This window comes from Aythya marila (genome assembly GCF_965140915.1).
Source record: "Aythya marila genome assembly, chromosome: 1".
In the NCBI taxonomy this organism is placed as follows: Eukaryota; Metazoa; Chordata; class Aves; order Anseriformes; family Anatidae; genus Aythya; species Aythya marila.
Genome location: NC_139042.1, coordinates 103,647,842 through 103,669,193, shown reverse-complemented (window position 1 = coordinate 103,669,193; position 21,352 = coordinate 103,647,842). Strand labels below are relative to the sequence as shown.

The following is a 21,352-nucleotide window of genomic DNA, read 5'->3' as shown; positions in this document are numbered from 1 at the left end:
GCGAGCCCAGAACAGTCACGACTCTCTTTTGCTTCAGAAAGACTGGCTTTTCTGAAGAAGATTCAAAGCGGCTGAAAATAGCTTCATCAGAGAAACATCAAGCAGCACTTTAAAATTATTACGCCACGGATGCTGGCAGCGCGCGTCTGCCATCCTGTTTGTGCCATTTTGCTGAGTGATCGCGGCCTCACTGACAGCTCGCTTGCTCTGGCCGAGCGTGCCCCTTCCTGAAGGGCAGCGCCGTCCTTCCCGTGGCAGAATGGGGGCGAAGACCTGGCTGCAAAGAGGGCTGGGCTGTGCAGTCAGGCTGCTGATGGCAGGGCTCCTGGAAAGCCCTCGTGCTGGTGGGGGCAGGTTTGCCCCTCAATGGGGAGCAGGGGGCTGCAGCAGCGTTTCCCGCTGGCAGGGGAGAGGCTTTTCTCGTCTCTCTTCTTTCTGAAGTGTATTTTCAGAGAGGAACCGCTCTCCTGCTTTCCCCAGGCAAAACCACACGGGCTCCACAGCCTCCTTGGGAGATCTGCAACCCAAACCAACTACCGAAGGAAAGAAGGCTTTTTCCCATCTCATCCTGCATCCCCTTCAGTCACTGCTTCGCTGTTTAATCTCAGCCTGGCTGGCGATAGCACTCCTGGATGACTGGAGTTTCCTCTCTCTTTGTTGCTTTTTTTTTTTTTTTTAAAAAAAAAAGTATTCTTAGGAACTATCTTTGTAGAGCAACTGCATATCTCTAGGCTAAAGCTAAGCCACAGCTGGAAAGCATCTCTCATCTCTCACTCAAAACTTCTTATATCTGAAGATTTAAAACCTCATGCCAGAGAGCCGTGGCCTAGCAGTTTGTCCGTGGCTTCCTGCTTTATCAGCACTACTCTGCAAGAACACGAATACCTTGATCCCCTTTATCTCGTCCCTCTTTACGCAGAGAGAGAAAACTTGTGATGTTGCTACACCAATTCTACCTTCCTGGTTTGACTTTTTCCCCAACCCCCAAGTGTTTTTGCACAGCAGCCTGCGTGGACCCTCTGGATTTGCAGTCACATTATCCCCCTGCCTGGCTGGCTGTCTGCCCTCCCTGGGAAGTGACGCACCGCCAGGCACCAGGGGTCAGCAGCTGGGAGCAGATCCTTATTATAGCAGCAACATTTTTGCTGTTTTGGATGATCTCCTTGGTCCATCACACTTGGTTCCCTGTTTTTCTTTGAGACAGCCGTGTGATCTGTATCTTGCCACCTTGGTTGCGCCAGCTCCTGCCATCTCTTTGCTTTCTGCTTCTCAGCAGCGCGTCTCAGAGCTTTTCCAGTGCCACTTCCTAGCCTATAGTTCCTGGAGAGTTTTGGGGCTGTTTGATGTTTTTATTAGTAAGACCTTCATTCGTGCCCTACCTGTGTTTTTTTCCATGTTGGCATAACTCTCACGAGACCTCCTGTGGTGCTTGTTCCTTCATCGTGGACCTGCCCTAGTGTTTGGGTGGCACAATTTCAGAGGCACTTTCCAAATTGTTATCTGTGTGACAGGAAATCTGGAGAACCTTAGCCAAAAAATCCTAAACTAAACCAAACCCACAGATATGGATGTTTTAATTTCTCTTTCCCCTAATACGATGCACCTTTGCCGTCATGCTTTTAAGAGGGGACTGGTTTTTGTTCTGGAGGATTTGACGTCTGCCGTGCAACAAGGTGGAGGGCAAGGCAGCAGAGCGGTGCAGGTAGTGCACAGAGTGGACGACTAGAGAGGCGTTTTGAGGTGAGGCTGTTGGGTTCCCACCACGTAACTAACTCAGCTTGAGATGCCCTTGGCTGCAGAAGGCTTGAGCTTAGCCGCAGCTAAAGCCAAAAAAGCCCTCCCAAAGACTGAGGGGAGCTGGTGCCCCCTTGTCCCCAGGCACAGCTTTAACCAGGAAGAAAAAACGTCTGTATTAAGCTACTTCGTTTGTGAAGCTATTTGTCTTGTTTGTCGTGCAGGCAGTAATGGACCTGTGTTTAGAAAAGAGGAAAAAAATTAAGCCCTGATAGCAGGGGAGGGGGATGGTGAGGTATAATGTGGCTCTGTGGCGTGTAGGAAGAGAAACCTCTGAGGATTCATCAGGTGGCGGTGAGAAAACCTGTTGGCCTCCTACAGCGGGGGATGAGAAATGTGGCTCCTGTGGACTCTGTGCTACCTGTAGGGCTTGTGTTAAAAATGTGCGTGATAAAGGGACGTGCTGCCTCTATGGGAAAGGTGATCCTAAATCCTGCCGGGCTGGCTCCTTGCAGGCACAGTCCGTTTCCTCGCTGTCTCCTGGGAGAGTCGGACAAGCCGTAGTAATTTAATGGCAAGCCTGCTAATGGAGTCAATGGGTTGGGGATTTCACCCCATGATTCAGAGAAAACTTTGTTTATTCTGTCGCTGGCGGCCGTGCGGTTAGAAAAACGGGATTGCTTCGTGCTCTCGCTCGGCAAAAGGGTAATGAGTAAGGAAACCGGAGCTGACACAGTTACTTGCCAAAATAATTAAGTGCAGAGCTAAATGAATATAAAAGGACCAGGCAAGTATCTGGAAAAAATACTTTTTTTTTTTTTTTTTTTTTGAGGCTTGCTGAGGTGTGAAGCTTCCTCTGTGAAAATAAGGTGAGCAATTAGTATTAATTGATTTGGTGCTTAATATCAGTTGGGAAGAGCTTGCCGAGGATTAATGTGGGGGAAATGTATGCAATTTCAGGAGGAATTGATTGCATTTCATCTTTTCTGCGTGTAGCTTTCCCTCCAAGTGCTGATGGAAGTTCAATACCTAATGAACCAGACGTTTCATTAAGCATGCATTAAGCGTGTACCAGTTACCTGGTGCCTCTTTGGGGTACCCTCTCCTTGCTGCCCCCCCTCCTTTGGGGCGTGCACTCTTCATTTGTTTGTTTTAAAGGATGTCGGTGAAGATGAGGCTTCTGTGCCCACTGATGTGTCTCTCTTTGGAGAACACTTGGCATGGCGAGGCTGTGCTTTGTGTTTGCCTTCGGTAGCAACTCCTGCTGCCTGCAGTTGTGGCTTCCAGTGGGGAACAAAGCCGTGTTGTGTCTGTGAGTGATAATCATTGACAGTCAATAATGCTGGGGACCTCTCGTTGTGGGATCAGAGCTATACCAACTGCTTCTGAACTCCTCAGTTACACGTTTGTAATTTTAGCTTCAGGCCTTGCCGTGCTGCAATATTCTTTTTCCTCTGCTAATAAACCTAAAAAAAAGTTTTGCAATGTCCCCAGCTGCCCGACCAGCTGGGGACGGTGCAAACCCCATCCCAGGTCCATGATGGCAGATTCACTTCTGGTGCACGTCCTTCCTCCTTGCAGCATCGGGCGAGGGTGACTGATATTACCTGAGTGCCTTCCAGTTTATTTTTCTTGGTGAAACGTGGCCAGGAGCTAGACTGGGTGGATGTTTGGTCAGGTGCTCTCTGGCTGCTGCCCTCTGCCTCCGGTGGAAGCACAGCCGCAGGGCGAGGAGGATCGAGGTCTGATCGCCAGCAAAGGTTTGCTTCACTGCTGCCCTGAGCTTTTTGGTGTTTCAGCTCGTTGCACAAATGGGGGCGTCTTCTTGAAATGGCTGCAACTGATGTGCAGCAGCTTGTGTTTGGTGTGCGTGCACCGTGAGGGTTGCTGGGAGAAGCTTTATGTTTTCTTTAATCTTATTTTTTTGCATTACGGTGCCTTGAAATTCATTAGAGTTCATGAGGGGTTTCTGGTGCCTTGCCATACGAGCAGGAAGGCAGAGGGCTCGTGCCAAATACCGTGGCATAGGGGATGTCGTGTCCTTGGGAGCCTGTCACGGGGCGTATGAGACAGCATCCTCCAATGCAGCCGTACCCAAGTGCTGATTTCTCCTTTCTTGCTGAATTCCTGATGGTCTGCGCCAGTTTTTGTGATGACTGCATGCATTTCTCTGCAGATAACGTGAGCTTGACATTTGGCAGCAGCGTCCTTGTGGACCATACGTCCTGCGTGTAGCTTACGTGCGGGGCTTGCCACGGGCTGAGGAAAGCCTGGGGCAGGAGAGAAGCAGGTTGCCCTTGAAATAAACCAGGAGAAAGCCATACCTGCTGGGGTATCATTTCAAAGCTGCACGAGAAGGGACTGTGCCTGCCGCAGGTGCCGGAGGTGGCATTTCCTCCAGGGTTTCCTTTCGAGGGGCCCAGGCTGCCGGCGGCTGTGCCGGCTCCGGGGAGGAGGCAGCACGAGGTGCGATGCGCCCTACAGCCAAACCACGTGGACAGCACTGCTGGCCTCGCTCGTGCCTCTGGGCTTGTACCTGTTTTTCTTGCCTGTTGGTCTTCAAAAATAAAAATACTTGAAAAAATCCACCTCTGGTCTGGTGAGCAGCACGCTAAGGAAGTGCCTTCACTTCTTCACGGCTGAGCTGCTGCCGCCCTTCTGGCCCCGGCCCCTCTGGTTTGTTTCTCAATGCGGACTGTCAGACGTGAAGTACGGGCTCGTCTGGGTGAGACCTGCTCTCTGCTTGGCTGGGGTTGTCCCATCCAAATGGAGCAGCCCTACAGGCTCAATCCCCTCTTTGTCAGCACTTTGCCTGCTGCCTCGTTCTGTCCTGGAGTGTACACGGGGGTGCCCTGTTCCCCACCTTGCTCTGGAGGGGTGGGAGGATGTCCTGGGGCCCTAATGGGTCTTGCCCGACTTGGCTGCTCCATCCCAGAGAGGGAGGGGAAAAAGGGTGACATTGGAGCAGTGAGCCAGCAGCAGGCGAGATGTTTCTCCAGGATGATTTGTGCCCTGCTGGCACGCTGTGAGGGCCGGCAGCGTTAGCAAAAGCCCAGTTTTGCTGCTGGTAGAGAGAGCCCTCGGGCTCCCTGCCAGCTGAAATCCTGAGCAAGGTCCCCGGGGGAGGTGGGGGCACCCTGAGGGGAATTGTCATGCAGCGGGGTGAGGACCAGCAGCGCAGGACGTGCCTTGGAGAGCTGCCTGCTGCAGGTGCTCAAGGTCTCTGAGTCCTGAATGATGAAGCCCCGGTCCTCAGGGCAGTAACACATCCTCCTCCTGACGGGCATGGGAGAGGGGAGCTCCCGTGGTGCCTCGGCATGTGCAGGAGGGAGCCAGCAGCGGAGCAGTGCGAGCCCCTCGGGCTGGGGATCCTGCTCAGGGCTGTGCTCTGGCCAAAGGGGCAGCCTCTGCCACCTCTGCTCCACCCCATATTCGCACACAGGTGCCACAGGAGGGAGGCACCTGTTCAGCCCACTGTCCTCTGGGCCACCAGAAACCAGCTTTTGGGGCTGGAAATCCACCTGCTGGGTGTCAGCTCCTCTCTCGGCCAGGGAGGGCTCATTCAAAGTGTTATTCATTTATTTTTTTCAGCATCCAGCTGCAAACATGGGGCGTCTGGCGGTGCTGTTGCTGGGTGGGCATCTTCTGGAGCCATCTGTTTATATGTGGAGATGACTTTCAGCTGCAGGGATGTTGTCTGCAGCTCCGGCAGCTGCTGAAAGCACATCCCGGACTAGTGCGAGGGGGAAAAAGGTGGAAATGCAGATCAGCGTGATGTCTGCAGCACGCAGAAGTCTCCCCTTAGGGCTGGGGGCTGCCTCGCTGAAAGCAAGCGTGCCCTCTCTCAAGCAGAAGCTGGAAATATTTTTTTGTACTTTTCAGGGCTTTCTAAGAAAGCAGTAAGTCATCAAACATTTGGAATGGCACCTGGGGATGTTGCCCTGTCTGAAATCTGAATTTATTTTTTGTTTTTTCCCAGCATTAGCATGTTGGTTATCTGATCTGCGATGCCCAGCATCTCTGTGTCACCGAATTGTTTTTGGTCTCTGCTGTCAGTAGTACTTCGCTGTCGGAACTGCTCCCGTTTGGGAGCTGTGCCAAAAAATTGCTTTGAGCTGAAACTGCAGGAAGAGAGGACTGGCTTTGCAGTCCGTAGGAGTCAGTGAGAGAAGCCTGATGCCTTAATTGTACCAGTTTGGCAAGCGCAAAGCAGCGGGAGAGGACTGGGATCGGTAGGACTGAGCTGCATGGAGGGGATGGGGCAGCAGCTTGTGGCACGGGAGGAGCCGCGTGGATTTGCCACCTTGTGCTGCTCCTGCAGCGTCACTCCTGGAGGCCCCGGTGCTGGGTCAGCGTATCCCAGCGTGGGCACGTGTGTGTTTAGGAGGTGCAGAGAACATCTGGGCTCGATTTCTTGTTTGTTTTCAAACACTTGCACGTGCCACTTTGCCATTTCCCACTCCTCCTCCTCGTGGATGGCCGTGGCCCCACACTGCCTGCGGGAAGCTGTGGAGGGAGCCCCCCTGTGCCCACGCGGCACGCAGGCCGAGCCTGGCAAAGCCCAATGCCTGTTCCCAGTCTTGTGTAAGGGGCCCACGAGTGCCTCCTCGATAACCAGGGGTGTGCAGGAGCGTTTCTGCCATCAAAGTGCCTGATGCAAATGTGCCATCTTCTCCTGACACATCTTCCTTCCTTCCTTCCTTCCCCCAGTACTTTAAAGGCGCTCGAGGCAGTGGGAGGAATTACATGCGAAACAACCTTTATCTTCCCCAGAGAAGGTGTCTGAACCTGTTTGTACTTAGGGGCAGATCCTGTGCCTTCTTTTATCCCCACGAAAGACCAGCTTTTCTGCTTTTTGTTTGCGGGATGCTCTGGGCTTGGTGGTGTCACAAGCCATGCAAAGTAGGAAGACGCCAGAAATAAATGAAGGGAGAGGGAAGTGTGTGGGCTGTTGGGCTGTTCGTTTATGTTTTTTTTTTTTTCCTTCCTTCCAGTTGACTCTGGTGAGTAAATAAATCTCTGATCTGCAGCCGAATCTGGCCACTGACTGCTTGCCTGATGAATTTGGATCCACAGGAGATTTGAGGGTAACGTGTTGGGGAAGCTGTCTCGCTTCTCACCCTCACCGTGGAAAGGACAGGCTGGCACGTCCACGGCAGGCTTTCCAGGGGTGGAGGGATGATTTTCCTATAACTTAGTGCTAAGCTGGTTGCAGTCTCGTTTTAGCAGGAGGCGCTCTCCTCCCTCCTGACTGTGCCCCGTCTGCTCATTGATTTTCTTCCTGGCTTTTTTGGTGCACGTGCCTTTCCCTCCCAACCCTCGGATCCCTGGTTAAGCAAATGGATGCTTTTTCCCATCCTCTCCTGCCAAGTGCTGAAAGCTGGATGCCGCTGGAGTTGCCTCTCTTCCGCGAGGCACTGAAGGTGACCACATTTCTGAAAGAATTAGGAGGTGCCAGGATCTGCTCTGTGTCCTGGAGCAAGCAGAGCATGTTTCTTGCATGCACTACCCCATATTCCAGGCCTGGGACGAACGCTGCTGCTTAATCTGCCCGTAAATCTCCTCTTTCAAGTTAGCTGTGGCGGTGTCACTCACCCGTGGACGCTTTCCTTCCAAGCTCCTGCCTTAATGCCCGGTGGATCGCTTCCACCCGTCTGAGCTTTTGAAGAGATTGAATCCATTGCTTTCCTTTTGTTAACCTGTGCCAATGTTTCCTGTGTTTGAAAGGCAGCTTCTCCTAGCTGAGATTAAAATGTTGACTCTCCCGTTGCCGCTGAGCTTGACAACACCCTGCGCTTCAGGGGCTGCAGGCGTGCGGCGCTGCCAGAGGAGGCTTGGAGCCCGAGCATCTGTAGGCTCCGTCCTAGGGAAAGCATTTAAACGCCAAGGGGGTGTTTTTGTGCAACTTCTGAAAAAGTAAGATTAAACTTAAAGAAATCTTTAGCAGAATAGCCAGCCACCTACGTGAGTAAAGCAGCACTGATGTCAAAGGAAAAATCAGAGCCTGGCTTTCTGCCTTTAAGGTCCTGAAGGGTTTGTTTTAGCATTAGGGGCTGGCTTAATCTCTCTTTCTTGTTATCAGAGGCCTGCTGCCGCTTACAGCTCTGTTTGTACTCTGGTTGTAATACCTGCTTCCACTCCAGAAGCCTAAAGTAAACCTGCTGCTGCCTCGGTCAAGTAGCCTCTTCAGTTGTTTTTCGGTAGTTGAACGCGAGCTGGCATACCCTCGGGGGGTGTTTGCATCAAGGAGGGCACAGGGTGTTTCAAAGTTTCAAGCAAACTAGCCCGTGTCATATTTAACATGCAGAAATATAGGAAAAATAAAAATAAAAACACAAAATACCTAAACATGAAGTGGCAAGGATCACGGGATGCTGCTGCCCCACGCGTCGGTCTTGTTGCCGGTGAGCCTAACCCCTGCCAGGGGCTGTGAGGTCACCAGGTGCTCGTGTGCCCAGGGCCTCGCCCAGGGAAGGCTGTGAGTTTGTCTTGTCCTGCCATGTGCTGGCGGTGCAACCGGTGGTTGCTTTGGTTCTGAAAAGCTGATTGTGGAAGGAGAATGTGTTAAAACAGCTAATTAAGTACGAACTTAGCCTTGTCTGTGTGAGGCTAGCCAGCCTAGCTGTAATAGGATTGTTCCGGCTCGTTTTAATAGTGCTGCTCGAACTTCTGTGCGTGCTTTAATGCAAGGCAGCGTTCAGGAGTGGACTCCTCTCTGAAACCTGCCATCAGACCAAGCTGCTGTGACACCTGAGTGCCACCTTGCTGCCTGGTGGCCTCGAGACCTGCGGGTAGGAGGCTCGCTGCTGCTCGCCCTTCCAGCCTCGCTGCTTGTGCCGTGGGTCTGAACGTCTCTGTGCTGCAGATGGCCCGTGTCAGGAGTAACAATAAAAGTCTTTAACAAATATTTATGTCGGGAGCTACTCATGCGTACGGTGTTTATTTATTTCTCTCAGCCTGGGGAGCAGAAGAGCTGAACGCTCGGAGGAGCAGGGGAAGCCCCGAACGAAGACTGCTGGTGTGCGTTCATCACAGTGGTCTTAAGTAAATGGCACGCGATTGTGGAACGAGTTTATTTTGTTTTCTCCCTAGGACCTCTCCTTCATCCCGGATGTTTCCTTTTAGCAAAGAAGTAATGGTTCTTACGTAGCCTGCGAAGAATATTTTTAAGCATCAAGTTGCTCTTTTCTTTTCCTTATTGAATTAGTTACTGCAGAAATAGCAGGGTGCATCTTTGGTGCGTCTCGTTGTTGCTCTGTTTAGCATCTCTCTTGCAGCTTCACGGAATTGCTGTTTCCCTGCCCTCCCGGGCAGCACAAATTCCCTACAACAGTGATCCGGCTGCTAGGAGCTCCCTGACTGCACTCAGCCTTCATGGTGAGAGCTGCACCTCTCCACGCAGCCCCAAATGTGAGTTTGCACAGGGGTGGGCGCGGGGGCTGAGAGGGGAAGCGGCTATGTGGTGAAGACTGGCGCCAGCAGGAGGTGAGCTGTGGGTGTCGGGTCACCGGGAGAAGGTGAGGGCATCCCCACGTGGAAGAGCTAAGGTGTGGGCTGGGCTCTAGCTGGGGAAAAAGAAGCCAAAACATCTGCTATTCTCTTTCTTCTGTTCATTTGGTTTTGGTTTTTTCCTTCCCTTTGGGGTTTACAGCAAGCTTTTGATAGAACAGTCGTGAATTGGAGGAGGAAAAAAAAATCAAACCCTCCATCCTCTACCTCTGAACCCTTTGCTGTGAAAATATTTGGCTTGAATGGCTTGGTTTAAGCCTCGGCTTCCGAGTTCCTTTTAAATCGCCTGTGTTGCTGGAACTGGTTTGCAATATTTATAGAGTTTTGCCACTGAATTCACTGCGTGAGGGAGGGAATTCCTTTCTTTTTGCACTGTGGATGAATTACTGTGAGATTGCTTCTCCTTTTTATGGAAGAAGGCTTGCTTCAACAGGCTAAAAATATAAATTCTCTATCTTATACTTGACTGGAGTGGGTAATACTGCTAAAAAATTAATGGAATGAAATAGCCTGGACGGCGATTTCTCTTCTGATGTGAAGTTTCACGTTCTTTTTTTTCCTTCTTAATTGCCTGGTGAGCTTTCTTCTGAGCTGTCCGTGTATCTGTGTGATTTTTCTGTTTCGTTTATGCCCGATTCCCATGGATTCTGGTATTTGGAGTTGGGTTAGCGCCGTGCTAACCAACGTCCAGCGCTGGCGTTGCTTTCAGCGACCGGGCTCGTCCAGCTGATGATGCGCTTAACACACTCTGCACGTTGGATGCTTGTGCCGATAACCTCAGGCAGTTTGGGGTGCTTCAGCTATGCAGAAACGGAGCTGAAATAAAAAGGGCTTTCTTTCTGTTTTTCCCAGGCAGCAGTGAGGCCGGGCCACGGGGAGATTTTGCTCTGCAACAGCATTTTATCGCTCTGCAACAGCGTTTATTTCCCATGGGCAAAACGGAGCGATAGGTACCTTTCAGATTGCAAAAAACCATTAATTACTTAACACATTCTTCTCCTTGGCTGAACCCTGCTGTAAAAGCCTGGGCATGGCATTTTTTCCATAGCTTGGATTTGTTTGTGTATGAGATCAGTATTAGATAATTAAAACAAACACGTTTTCCAGCAAAATGCTTTCCTTTAAATAAGCCCCGTCTATAGCAGGGTAAAAATATGTAATTAGTGTCTTTCTTGGGCTCTTTTTCTTCTTTGAAGTGTTTTTTCGCGCTGTACCTAATTGGGAATTTCCAATATTATTCTGTGTAATTGTTTTGTGGTCGACGTCTGCTCTGTTTGGGAAGGCTCATTAGAGAGAGAAGTGCTTGATCTCCAGCTGGAGAGTGATATTTATGAGGTGTGATGCGCTCGTGATTCGGTCAGGGTGGTTTGCAGAACGTGGTTTTGCTTCTTTGGGTCCTGTTGCTGACAAAAGTGATACTGATGAGGAAATTGCTTTTTTCCTGCTTCCCATACTTGAGCACTTGGTGTGTGCTGCCCAAACCCAGGCTACTTGGGTTTGGGCTTTCTGGTTTTAAAGGGTAAGGTTAAAGGACCAAGGCAGCCGTCTCTGCCTTGGTCCCCTTCCTTCTGCAGGACCCCATCCCAAGCTGGGTGCAGGTATTTGAATGGCAGCGCTGCTGCATGCAGGCCGAGCAGAGAGCTGAGTGGGTCACTGAGCAAACGGGAGCCCACGTGGCTGGGATTAGCAGGTTTTGAACGAAACAACAAATGTGCAAACGCAGTCTGGGCGGTCTGCCTGTCACTTGCACCCTGCATGTCTCAAAGGCTCGTGCTGCGTCCTGGCAGGTTGGAGGACTGCAGGGCTCGTCCAGGAGCGGCTGTGCTGGTCACCAGTCCCGGCCTGCTGAGATTTGGGCATCTGCTTCACTCTTATGTTCATATCTGTATGAATACAGACCCCACAGAAATATGGGGAGCCAAGTGTGTGCCTTACCCTCTGCAGGCCCTCAGCTCTCGGAGGCAGTGGGGAATAGCTTGCAGTGAAATGGAGGAAGCAACTGTGTGCTCGTTGTTCCTGATGGGTAAGTTACAGGGACCAAATGGCAGGATTTAAAAACTGGCTGTGCCAAAATAGGTGTGTGTTTGGCGCTTGGTCGTGTACCTCTGCCGTGTCTGTGTGGCTGCAGGCACTTTGGGAGCGCTGGCCTCTGAACTGTGCTCATGGAGCAGCTCCCCAGCTGGGGCTAACCCGGGGTCCTGCGGAGCTAGAGGCACCAATTAGACAGCCTGCGAGCCTGGATCCTTAATTGGGGTTTCTCATCCCCGTGCGTCAGCAGCAGAAGGGGACGTACCAGTTGGTCGGAGCTGCAGAGGCAGCAGGCTCACGGAGCTGGGCGCACGAGGGAGAGGGACCAGACGGAGCAGTTCTTCCTGTTCCTGCTATCCACGTTCCCCATCTTCTCCCAGCCTGCTCTTTCAGCAGCAAGCAACCCGTGCTGTTACTCTGCCCGCTGGTTTTGCCTTGGCAGGCGAAGAGCTGAGCCCGAGAAGCGCCTGTGGGGCAGCGGGGAGCCTCGCCCTCTTCCCTCTGCGTCAGGGAAAGCCGTGCCTCCTGCTGGCACGGGCAGCGTCCCGGCCCTGCTGCCTTCAGCCAGCTGTAGGGGTGCCTGGGGGCAGGAAGGCAGCCCCGAAACTCCCCTGTGGCTGGTGCCTGCTGGGTCTGGCTGTGCAGAACCAGAGGTCTCGTGTACGAACCTTTTCTCCATCGCGTAATTTCAGCACGGCCATTGCCCCTCCCGCAATCTGCCCGCCCGGCCGGGTACGCTGATGTCTTGGGACGCGTCTGTGTGCCAGTCTCTCTGTGTTAGTGTTTACTGCCTCCCTCCCCAGCGCAGTGCCAGCCTGAATATCCCTTTGCAATCAGGCAAGGCAGTAGCTCAGTAGAAGGGAGGAAGATCTTTCTACTCTTCTTCCAGATTTCGGTACTAACTACGTCAGCGGGCTGTCAGGGATGGGGAGAAGTCACCTCCGAAACCGTCATCATCCCCATCGCTGGGTCGGGTGCTGCTTCGCCATCGAAACAAGAAGCAGAAGAGCTTTCCAGAGTGTTTTTCCCTTGAGTTAAAGAGAAAACGTTCATGGCTGCAGTTTGTGCTGCAGTACCCACAGCGGGGCTGTGCTGGAAAGGCGAGGCTGAGTTCGGTGGCTGACTCGGTGGCGCTGATCTGTAGCTTGCTCATCCCTGCTCCCTCCCTGACTCGCAGCCCCTCGAGTGAGCTGCGCCTTGTGTTCGGTGCGGGGCCATCTGGTTCCCAGCATGTTCTCTCCCTCGCTGCCTCCTGAGTCGAGTGGAAAGGTGAGTCTGCTGAGCCTCGTACATGTGACGAGGAGCGGCTCTCGTGTGCTTCAGCCAACCTCTTCTCCAGCAGAGGAGCCAAGAGAGAAAGAAATGCTGGGTTTTAGCTGCCTTACAAACGTGCTTGTCATGCAAGGGTCAGAGGGGTCGCTGAGAACAGAGGTACGGAGCTGAGCTTTGGGATTACGTTGGCACCTTGGTCGCAAAGCTTTCTTGGGACCGGACCTAAGCAGCTTGTCAAAGGTGCTGAAATTTGTACTGCGACCTGAAGGTGCTGCTGGATAACCCCACCCCCACGCCTCCTCCTGCTTCACGCCGAGGAGGGAGCCGCTGCCGTTACCTCGCTTTTTCTGCCCTGTCTCGTTTTACACCGTAAATGATAATTTAATTTCCACATTTACAGACCTTAATTAATTATGGATAAAAATCATTTGTATGAATCGTAGAGCTGAAGATGATGGATTAACGACTCCCGGCAAACGTGAGGCTGCTGGACCACGAGGGATTCAGCACGAGAGCAGCCATGCCAGCTCCCCAGCTCTGTGCCACGGGGTAGGAAGAGAGGAAGATGAGGATGGCGAGGGTTTCTGTCCCCTGGCATCCTGGGAAAGCAGCACCATGAGGTTAAACTTAACCTGTTGGGTGCTACTGGAGTACCTCTCTTCCTCTGAGGGGCGTTCTGCATTTTGGAGCTCTTTCCAGCTCCCTTTTTTATTTTGTTGACCTTCTGCAGAGGCTGGGGGCCTGAAAATTCCTTCTGCCACCTGCCTGCTGGCTCACGAGCCTGCGTGGTGCCCATCCTGCTCTCCCTGCCTTCTCGTGGGCTGGATGGAGAGCCGAGTGCAGGTTTTGTGCTCAAGACACTCGGAGGACCAGGAGGGGATTGTTTTCTTTTCCAAGAAGCTCTGCTTGCAGAAGTGAGCAGAGAGCCATCCAGCTCCTAGCAGTTTTATTTGGCACCTTCCCCTACTCAGCCGTCTCTAGCTCGCTCTGCAGAGCTGCTGGGGATGTTATTTTTTTTAATCCCAGCCACCTTCTTGGAGCCACAAGTCCCGTGTTCCTGGCTTGTCACCTCCCCGTGCGCCGTGGGTGTTTATCCCCAGCCCGCGATCCCGCTGGCCACGCCGTGCCCCTGGATGCGGCGCGGCGTTGCGCAAGGTCTGCCTGTCTGCAGGGCGGGCTGCCATAACCTCCCCGCCGGATTTTTTCGTGAAACAATACTGAGCTGCAGGGGTCAGCTGGAGGTGAGGGTGTCGTGTTGCTTGCAGTGACTGAGGAGGCAGCGACCAAGCTGGAAGCCGCGTGGCCGGGGTTAGCATCACCCGGCCCGATAAACAGCTCGCTCGGGCCGAGAGTAGCAGCACAGGCAAGCTGGGTTCAGCTTTTAAGTCCTTGATAACAAACCATCAACAACAGCCTCAACAGAAGGGTTCAGATTGCTCTTGGGGCCCCAGTTTTGGATGGTTTCTTCGTGCTTGATCATTTCTTTCCCCAGCTAGCGATCCCACTACAGCAGCTCTTCCACGAGGTTATAAGGCAGAGCCTGAGTGAACCCAGTGCCGAGCCTTTGCAGAGGTGAGCACAGCAGCCGATGCCTTGTGGTGCTCAGGAAAGTCATGGGACTTGCCCTGGCCCTCCTCTACAAACCACAGCTCACGTTGCTCTTTGAACCATCTCCTTGACTCCTAAAACCCTGGCAGCGTGGCCCTGCCTGCTTTTGGTGATAGCAAACATTTGCTGAGGTAAGGGGAAGGCACGAGCCGGAGGCCTCTGCTGCTTCTGTGTGTGTGCTGGGTTAGGCTGCTCTTAAACTTTTCTTGGATTTTATTTATTTTTGTAGTAAGGCATATCTGCATGGATGCACAGAAGGGATATCGTTATGAAAATGAGACATGTGCAGCTACTCCAGCACCCACCCTGGCACAGAGCCATGGCCTCTTCCCAAGCTGATGGGGTGCCTTGTGAGCCTGATCATAAAGGCCCAATTTACACCCGTAGGTTGTGTATTAAAAACGGGGGGGGAGAGGGCAGAGAAAGCAGAAGTTTGGCGCTTTCCTGTCTGCGTGTTCCTCCCTAATCCTGTAACTTTTCCAGTTCCTGACAATTAATGCGGCTGTTCGGTCTTGCTTCCCTTTAAATCTGTAGGGGTTTTATGACCGACTGCTACAGGACAAACCCCAAGTTTCTGTAATAATAGCACACCACAGCGGTTGTTAATGAGATGGTGAGAATACCAAGATGAGGAGGACATAATTCTCTGAGATGACAGAGCACAGTAAACGTTGCTCTTTATTTGAGGTGTTTTTCAAGGAAAAAGGGAGAAAAATAGACCTGAATTTTGTGCAAGAGCCGGACGGGGTGCAACATTTGCCATCCTCTTCACACCATCCCTTTCCCAGCCAGGCTCTCTTGCCAGAAGGACGCAGTCCCAGGGCTGCGAGGTCCCCACGAGCTCTGGGAAGAGTGGCGGCCCCTTGGACATGAAAGCCCATTAGAGGGAGCAGCCGAAATAATTCATCCAGCCCCGTTTTGGTGCCAGGCAGCGAGTGCATGCCAGCTGGGAGCACGTGTCTGCCCCAGTGGGGACAGTGAAGGGATGCGGGGCTCCTGCATGCACCCACCGGGGAGGTGAGAAGGATTGGGGCTGCAGGCCATGTTTTTGGGCAAGGTGTTGGGGAGAGCTGTGGCTGAGCCTCGCTTGCTTCCCACGCGCACACCTCCGTCGCAGATCTGCCTGCAGTAGCCTCACTACTCACTGTTGACTTTTGGCCATTTCTAAACTAGCTTTAAAAAGTATCTGGAGCAAAAATGGGTTGCTTAGCAACTCACTCCAGCCTGGGACCGCCGGAGAATGGGTCAGTGATTAACAATTATGTACAATCAGGGTTAAAAATGCAGGGCAGCCTGCAACGCTGCTGCTCTGACGACTGGAATATTTCAGCGCCACGACGCTGGCGTTGGTGGCAGTGGTAAGCAAATGTGCACTGGTTGTCCTTCTGCCCTCACCTGCGGGATGACTCGAGACTCCAGCTGTATGAAACGGGATTGAAGTCTCTTTTCTGTACCAGTGCATTACAAAGAAGGATTAAACGACCAGCAGCTGAGGAACGTAGGCATGATTTGTAACGCACGTGTAGTTCTTCCCAAGGCTTGGGGCCTTCCCCTGGCCATACAAAATCCCACATGGATGAAAAGGGATCTGTATGAGAGTGGAAAATGAGCCCAGCACGGAGCAGAAGTACAGGGAGGGAAGGTGGCTGTCTGCTTCTGGTGACCCCACTGAATGCTGGTGTACCCTTCCTCCAGACAAGGAAGCAACAAATGGCACGTGAGCTTGATGAATATATTTTTCCGAGCCTTATTTTGGCAACATGAGCCTTTTCTCAAGTCCTTGGTGGTGGTTTGCCTTCTGGAGGAAGGAATCCTCGGCAGCTTTTTTGTCTTTCACAGAGTAGGAAAGGAGGTGGCTCGGCTGTGGTGTCATTTACCCCAATAAACGTCCCAAAATGTCCCAGTGCCTATCAGTGCTGCAGGTACGCGTAGTGGGAATATCAGGCAGTGAAGCAGCACTCCATCCCTCAGATGTTTGTATAACTCTGGCAATGAAATCAACCTTGTTTTGCCAAGTCATTTACCTTCATTGTCTAATCAGTTTCTGAGGGTTCTTGCCTGTTTGCTTTCTCTTTTTGTTTAATTAACCCTTCTTTTCAGCCTTGTCCCACCCCAGTTGTCATGCCAGGCTTGAGGAATAAAGATCAACTGATAGTGCTTCTTCAGCTGGTCCTGGGAAGGGCTGAATCCCAGGAACCTTTACCAAGGTGTTTTCTATTCCTGAGGATTAATCTTCCATCACTGTCTGAAGTCATGGGCAAGTGGCAGGCCTTTTCCTTCGTTCCCTTGACCCCTTTTCCTGCTCTCCCTGAACAGGCTTATTTACTGCCAACTTAAATATCTATGTATCTATGCGTATTTATACTTAAAAGCCCCCTTTCAGACCAACATTACTCATCAGCTAGTTCACCTGCCATCATCACTGGTCAAGGAGAAAAATCACCTTAATGTCCCTTTCCACAAGAGTAAGTGGATGTTTTAATGAATGCTTTCCTGTCCCTTCTAATCGTTAAACACACGTCACCACCATCGGCTCTTTATGGCTTCTCTCTGCCAAGCACAGGGCAAAGTGGTGAAATCCATACTTGAGATTTTCTCCGCCGCTTTTAGGCGGCATTGAGGATCATCAATATGCAGAGTGAAGCCACGCAGCAGTCCTCGTTGTGTGGGGGTAGGAAATGGTGTCTGTCAGCTCTTCCTGGAGCTGTAGGATAACCGCTGCTGGTCACCGTGCCCCGCTTTGGGGGCTGGTTCTGCTGGGGCATCCACAAACGAGGGGAATAAAAATACAGCAGAAAGAAACGTAATGGAAAAACTGTTGCTGCAAGAAGGAGCTGTGACATCGGCGTATTATTTCCCTGCACTGAAGGGAAAATGTAAATCCATGTCCTCTTTCTTGCTTCTTGAATTAACACTAACGCTGAGACTCCTCGACTGCGTTGCCTGGGCTGTGATGCTGCCGGCTGTGCCAACATGGGCATCTTGGGTCTGGCCCCAGAAGAGTAGCTTTTGGTGATTTTTAGGGTAAGAGGATAAGCTAATTTCTGTGATTTGGGGGGATAGGAAAGTGAGTTGTTATTACAGAATTAAAACGCTGTTTCCTTTCTGCAGCATTTAGCAAATACTGTCCTTAGCATCTCTGTCTCATCTTTGTAACTCCAGGATTTCCGTGCTCTGAAGGGAGGGAGATGAAAATGCGGCTGGCAGTAGGCTTAAGAATTGTCTTGTTCTTAAATCCCCACTATTTTTAAGTAGGATTTCAGAAACCGACTGTATTTTAATTTGGTTTGTCGAAGTATAATTACCGCAAATGAGGTAAGAAACGAATTTAAATACAGCAAGTGTAGTGGAGGATCCAATTTTCAGAAATCAGTAGAAATATAATTGGAGTCATTAAGTGCTGACTTCAGTAATTAAGAGTCAGCTTTTGACGTTTCAGGCTTGCGTTGCTAATTGCCCATGGAGAGGATTGGGAAAATATTTTGTTCCCTGCAAATTTGGTCGCTCACCGGCCTGGGCTTGAGGCGCTGGGTGCCTGCATTGGGCAGCCGGTCTTGCTGTCGGGGTTTGATCTGGGATCACAGGTCTGATAAAATAACTGTGTCTCTCTCCAGACTTAAAAAATGCTCTGAAAGTTTTTCAGAAGAGGGATCAGCGGTAGGAGAAGTGCATCCTTGTCATTTTTTGTTCGTGAAAGTCTCTTTTAAGAAAACTCTCTCTTAAGGAGTCAGATGTTACACATTTTTAACTCCAGCAGTTCAGCCAAGATGCTCGGTGCTCTTTTGTTATGATAATGGAAAATCCATAAAAAGCTGAACGTGCTTTTTATGGTGATAGTTATCATCATCTGAAGCCAGCCTTATGTTTACTGTCCTATTAAAAATGCTAATTTTCCAGGACAATGGCAGACACAAAGCTTTTCTCTTTCATTCTGCTTTTATTCCTTTCCAGAGACCCAGATAATGCCATAGCTTGGGCCTCCAGCTTGGAAACTGACGCGATTGTTTTCACGCTCTTTCACACCCCCAGACAAATCCATCGGTGCCAGAGATCTCTTGCTCCTTGGTCTTGTTTGTAACCACCTTACGGCCCAGCAGAGGCCAAAACCCAGCCAGGAGGTGGCTTAAAACACGGCCTTAAAACTCGTGTTGCGCTTGTACCCTCGCTCCCCGCGGCAGGGCAGGCCCGAAGGTGCTGCCTCATCCTCCCCACACCTCACTCACAGCTGCAGATTAGGGGAGCAACGAGGCTACGCTTTGCTCTGTACATAATTCCTTCCCCCTGCCTTTTTACTCTCCCCCGTTTCCTTCTGTGTTAGTTAGTGTTGCCGCCTAATTGGATTACCAGGTCACTTGCTGACTGCGGGCTGCGCAGGACTGGGAGCGGTCCCCGAGGCTTTGCACTTTGGGAGCTGCCTCGCTCCCGCGGGCCCACAGCAGGAGCTGGCACTTCCCACAGACCCGCCTAATGGGCGCCCGAAGGAGCTGATCCCTGCTTTGCTTTCACCTGGCTTCTGAGCTCGGGGAGGGCAGGGGGAGATGCTTCGTGTGCAGTCGTGCTGTGCGGTGACCGGTCTGCAGCCGGCGCTGGCCGTGCTCCGGAGAACGCGTCCGAAGGCGAGGCCGTGCCCGCAGTTGAGGTGTTTGCACACGGGGGACGAGCAGCCCCTCAGGAGCGCGCTCTGCCTCTTAAACAAAGCACCTCTTTGCAGTTTCCATGGTAAGCCCTCCTCCAGAACTGAACAACAGCCACAAACGCTTACATAAAACGCAAGCCGCGTGCCACAGCGGGGCTGAGGGCTGCGCGCCTCAGCTCTGTTCCCTCGTCCTGCAGGGGAGCCGTGCACATCCTGCTGCTGGGGAGCCTCCTCGTGCTCTTCCCAGAGGAGAATTAAAGGTGTTAGTGGGACTGCATGGAGGGAAACTCGGAGCCTTTGCTCTCAAGGTACCTCTCTGCAAGTAGTGCTAGCGAACTCCCCGGCGCTGCTGTGTTCACCTAGAAGTTGTTAGAGCTGTGGGAAGTAAGAGAGCTTGCCAGGGTGAGTACAAATGCTGTGTCAGACCTTGTTTGGAGAAGTTGTTATTATTTTTTTTAGAGTTACTGATGTATTTTCAAGGAAAAAAACAAACAAACTCTAATTCTGGGAGAGCAACTTATGCGCTGTGCCAGCTCTTAGATTTTGCCGGTTTGAGTGTGTACTGCTTTTTTTTCTTCTTGTTTCCATGCCTCCTGAAATATTCACATCTGAGTCTCGCCTGCTTAAAATCTGTCACATGGCGTGTGCCGAAGTGTGCGTGTGTATGCATGTGTGTGCGTGTGCCCCGTGCCCCTGCCTTCACACACCCTTCGTGGTGCTCCAGGAGCGTACCCAGGGGTGATGGCACCGTGGGAAGGCTGCGTGTGGCAGGTGACTGCAGGCTCTCGGCACAGCTCTGAGCGGCAGGCAGTGGTCGTGGCTGCTCCCCCGGCCCCACACAGCAGCGAGCCCACGCCGATTGCTGTGCACACGGGCTGTCAAATCACCCAGCACGGAGCTCGAGCAGCACGGCGGGGCCAACTCCGAGGTTCCTGCCCTCCTCCAGAGGGAGGGGTGCGAGGTTTTGGTTCTTTTGCTCCTTTGAGTCATACAGAAGGGTGAGGCAGGGGTGCAGGGGAGGTGACAACTGAGCTGGCACCTTTACTTTTGCTTTCTCCTCTCCGTACGGCTCGTCCCCATCACCACAGGCTGGACCAGAGTCTCAAGCATTGCACTCGGATGAAGGATGTTGGGGTTTTCCTCAAGGCTGTCACCTGGACCAGGGAGGGGGGTGCAAGCAAGAGGTTTGCAGCCTTGGGGGCAACGCCTGGGCCCCCACCCATCCTCTCTGCAGGGAGAGGAGGATGAGCAGCGTGGGCTCCATCCACCCGTGGCCTCTCTCACTGCTCTCCCAGCCCAGCGGTGGCTGTTGGGGTGCCAGGGGGACACTGGGGCTATTTGGGGGCTCTGGGGGACATCACTTTGTTGACTCCTGGCCTGGAAGCGTGGAGGCCCCGCTTGTTCCCGATGGAAGGTGAAGCCCTGCCGAGGAGGCTGCCGTGTGCCTTGCTGCCCTCGGAGGATGCTCCCGGCCCCAGATGTGTCGGGGGGGCTTTCTTCTTTCTTCCCTCTTTCTTTTCTGCTTCTCCGTAGGGTCTTTGTTAACCGTGAAGCCGTTAATGCGGAGTGAAGGCATGGAAACTTCGTCTTGTAGCAATTAATCAGCCCTCCCTAATATTTTCCAGCTGTAAGTTGCCAGTGCTAACAGGTACGTGCTGCTGCAGCCGAGCGGCCGATCCTGCCAGCAGCGGTGGCGTGGCTGGTCACAGGGAGCCGGAGTGCGCCCCTGCCCCAGTGCAGCGCTGTGATTAGTTTAACAGAGAGTTTCCAGTTCGTAGCTCAACGTATTTTCACTAGATTCACTTTCCTCTCCTGTACTTGAGCTAAAGCTAGAAGAGAAAAGGTGCGACGTCGTCACAGGACAGCCAGGGCGAGTCTCTAGGCTTGGGCTCGCTCCCTGCAGCCAAATAAAGCCCTGCTTGATTTCGGTAGGTGGAGGGGATTATTGAGGCTGTGAGCAGCACGCACGCAGCTCTTCTTGTCAAGAATTTATATTAAAAAAAGGTGAAGGATTGTCCCTTTGACAGTGTTCTGTTGCAGAGACGTGAGATTTCCAGCCCTCTGGCACCGCCACCTTCCCAAGGAGGGGTTTGGGCACCGGGTGTTGGTCCAGGCTGCGAGATAAAGCAGCAGCTGAGCGCCTTTCCTGCCCTAGATTTAAAGACTCGCTTCAGGGAGCGCGCTCGGATGAAGGAGGGCAGAGGCGAATTGCAAGCGGCACTTACGGAGCACATCTGGGGATTTCAGCCCTGTAGTTTGTGGCGTGAAAGCTGTGCTTCGCTCGGAGAAACGGCAATAAAAGCCGACAAGCCTAAAGACCCAGATTAATTTAGAAACTCTGCAGCGGGGGAGGCAGGCTGGGAGCAGCAGTGCGGTGACTCAGCCTGACCTCTCCGTAAACTCCTCCAAAAACACGGGAGCTGCCCGAGCCGCCGTCGGACCGCGGGGTCCCTGGGGACGTGGAGGGTCTGTGGCGGGCTGCGGCGGGGCTCCTGGGATCAGGATCCATCCCGACAGCGCCGAGCAGCGCGCGGTGCTGTGTGGCAGCGCGTAGCAGCGCCTTCG

General features: G+C 52.4%; 1 protein-coding gene across 4 annotated transcripts in view; it reads left to right on the top strand.

Annotated features, from left to right (window-relative positions):
• TIAM1 (TIAM Rac1 associated GEF 1) overlaps positions 1-21,352 on the top strand; it is a 155,183-nt gene that overhangs the window by 3,769 nt on the left and 130,062 nt on the right. For 2 of the 4 annotated variants that reach the window (XM_082770451.1, XM_082770450.1), the window contains exon 1: positions 18,993-19,189. The exons of the other annotated variants lie outside the window; for them this stretch is intronic. The gene's annotated coding sequence lies outside the window, so the exon portion shown is untranslated. Of the gene's footprint in view, positions 1-18,992; positions 19,190-21,352 lie in introns of those variants that run through there. 4 annotated transcript variants of the gene reach the window in all.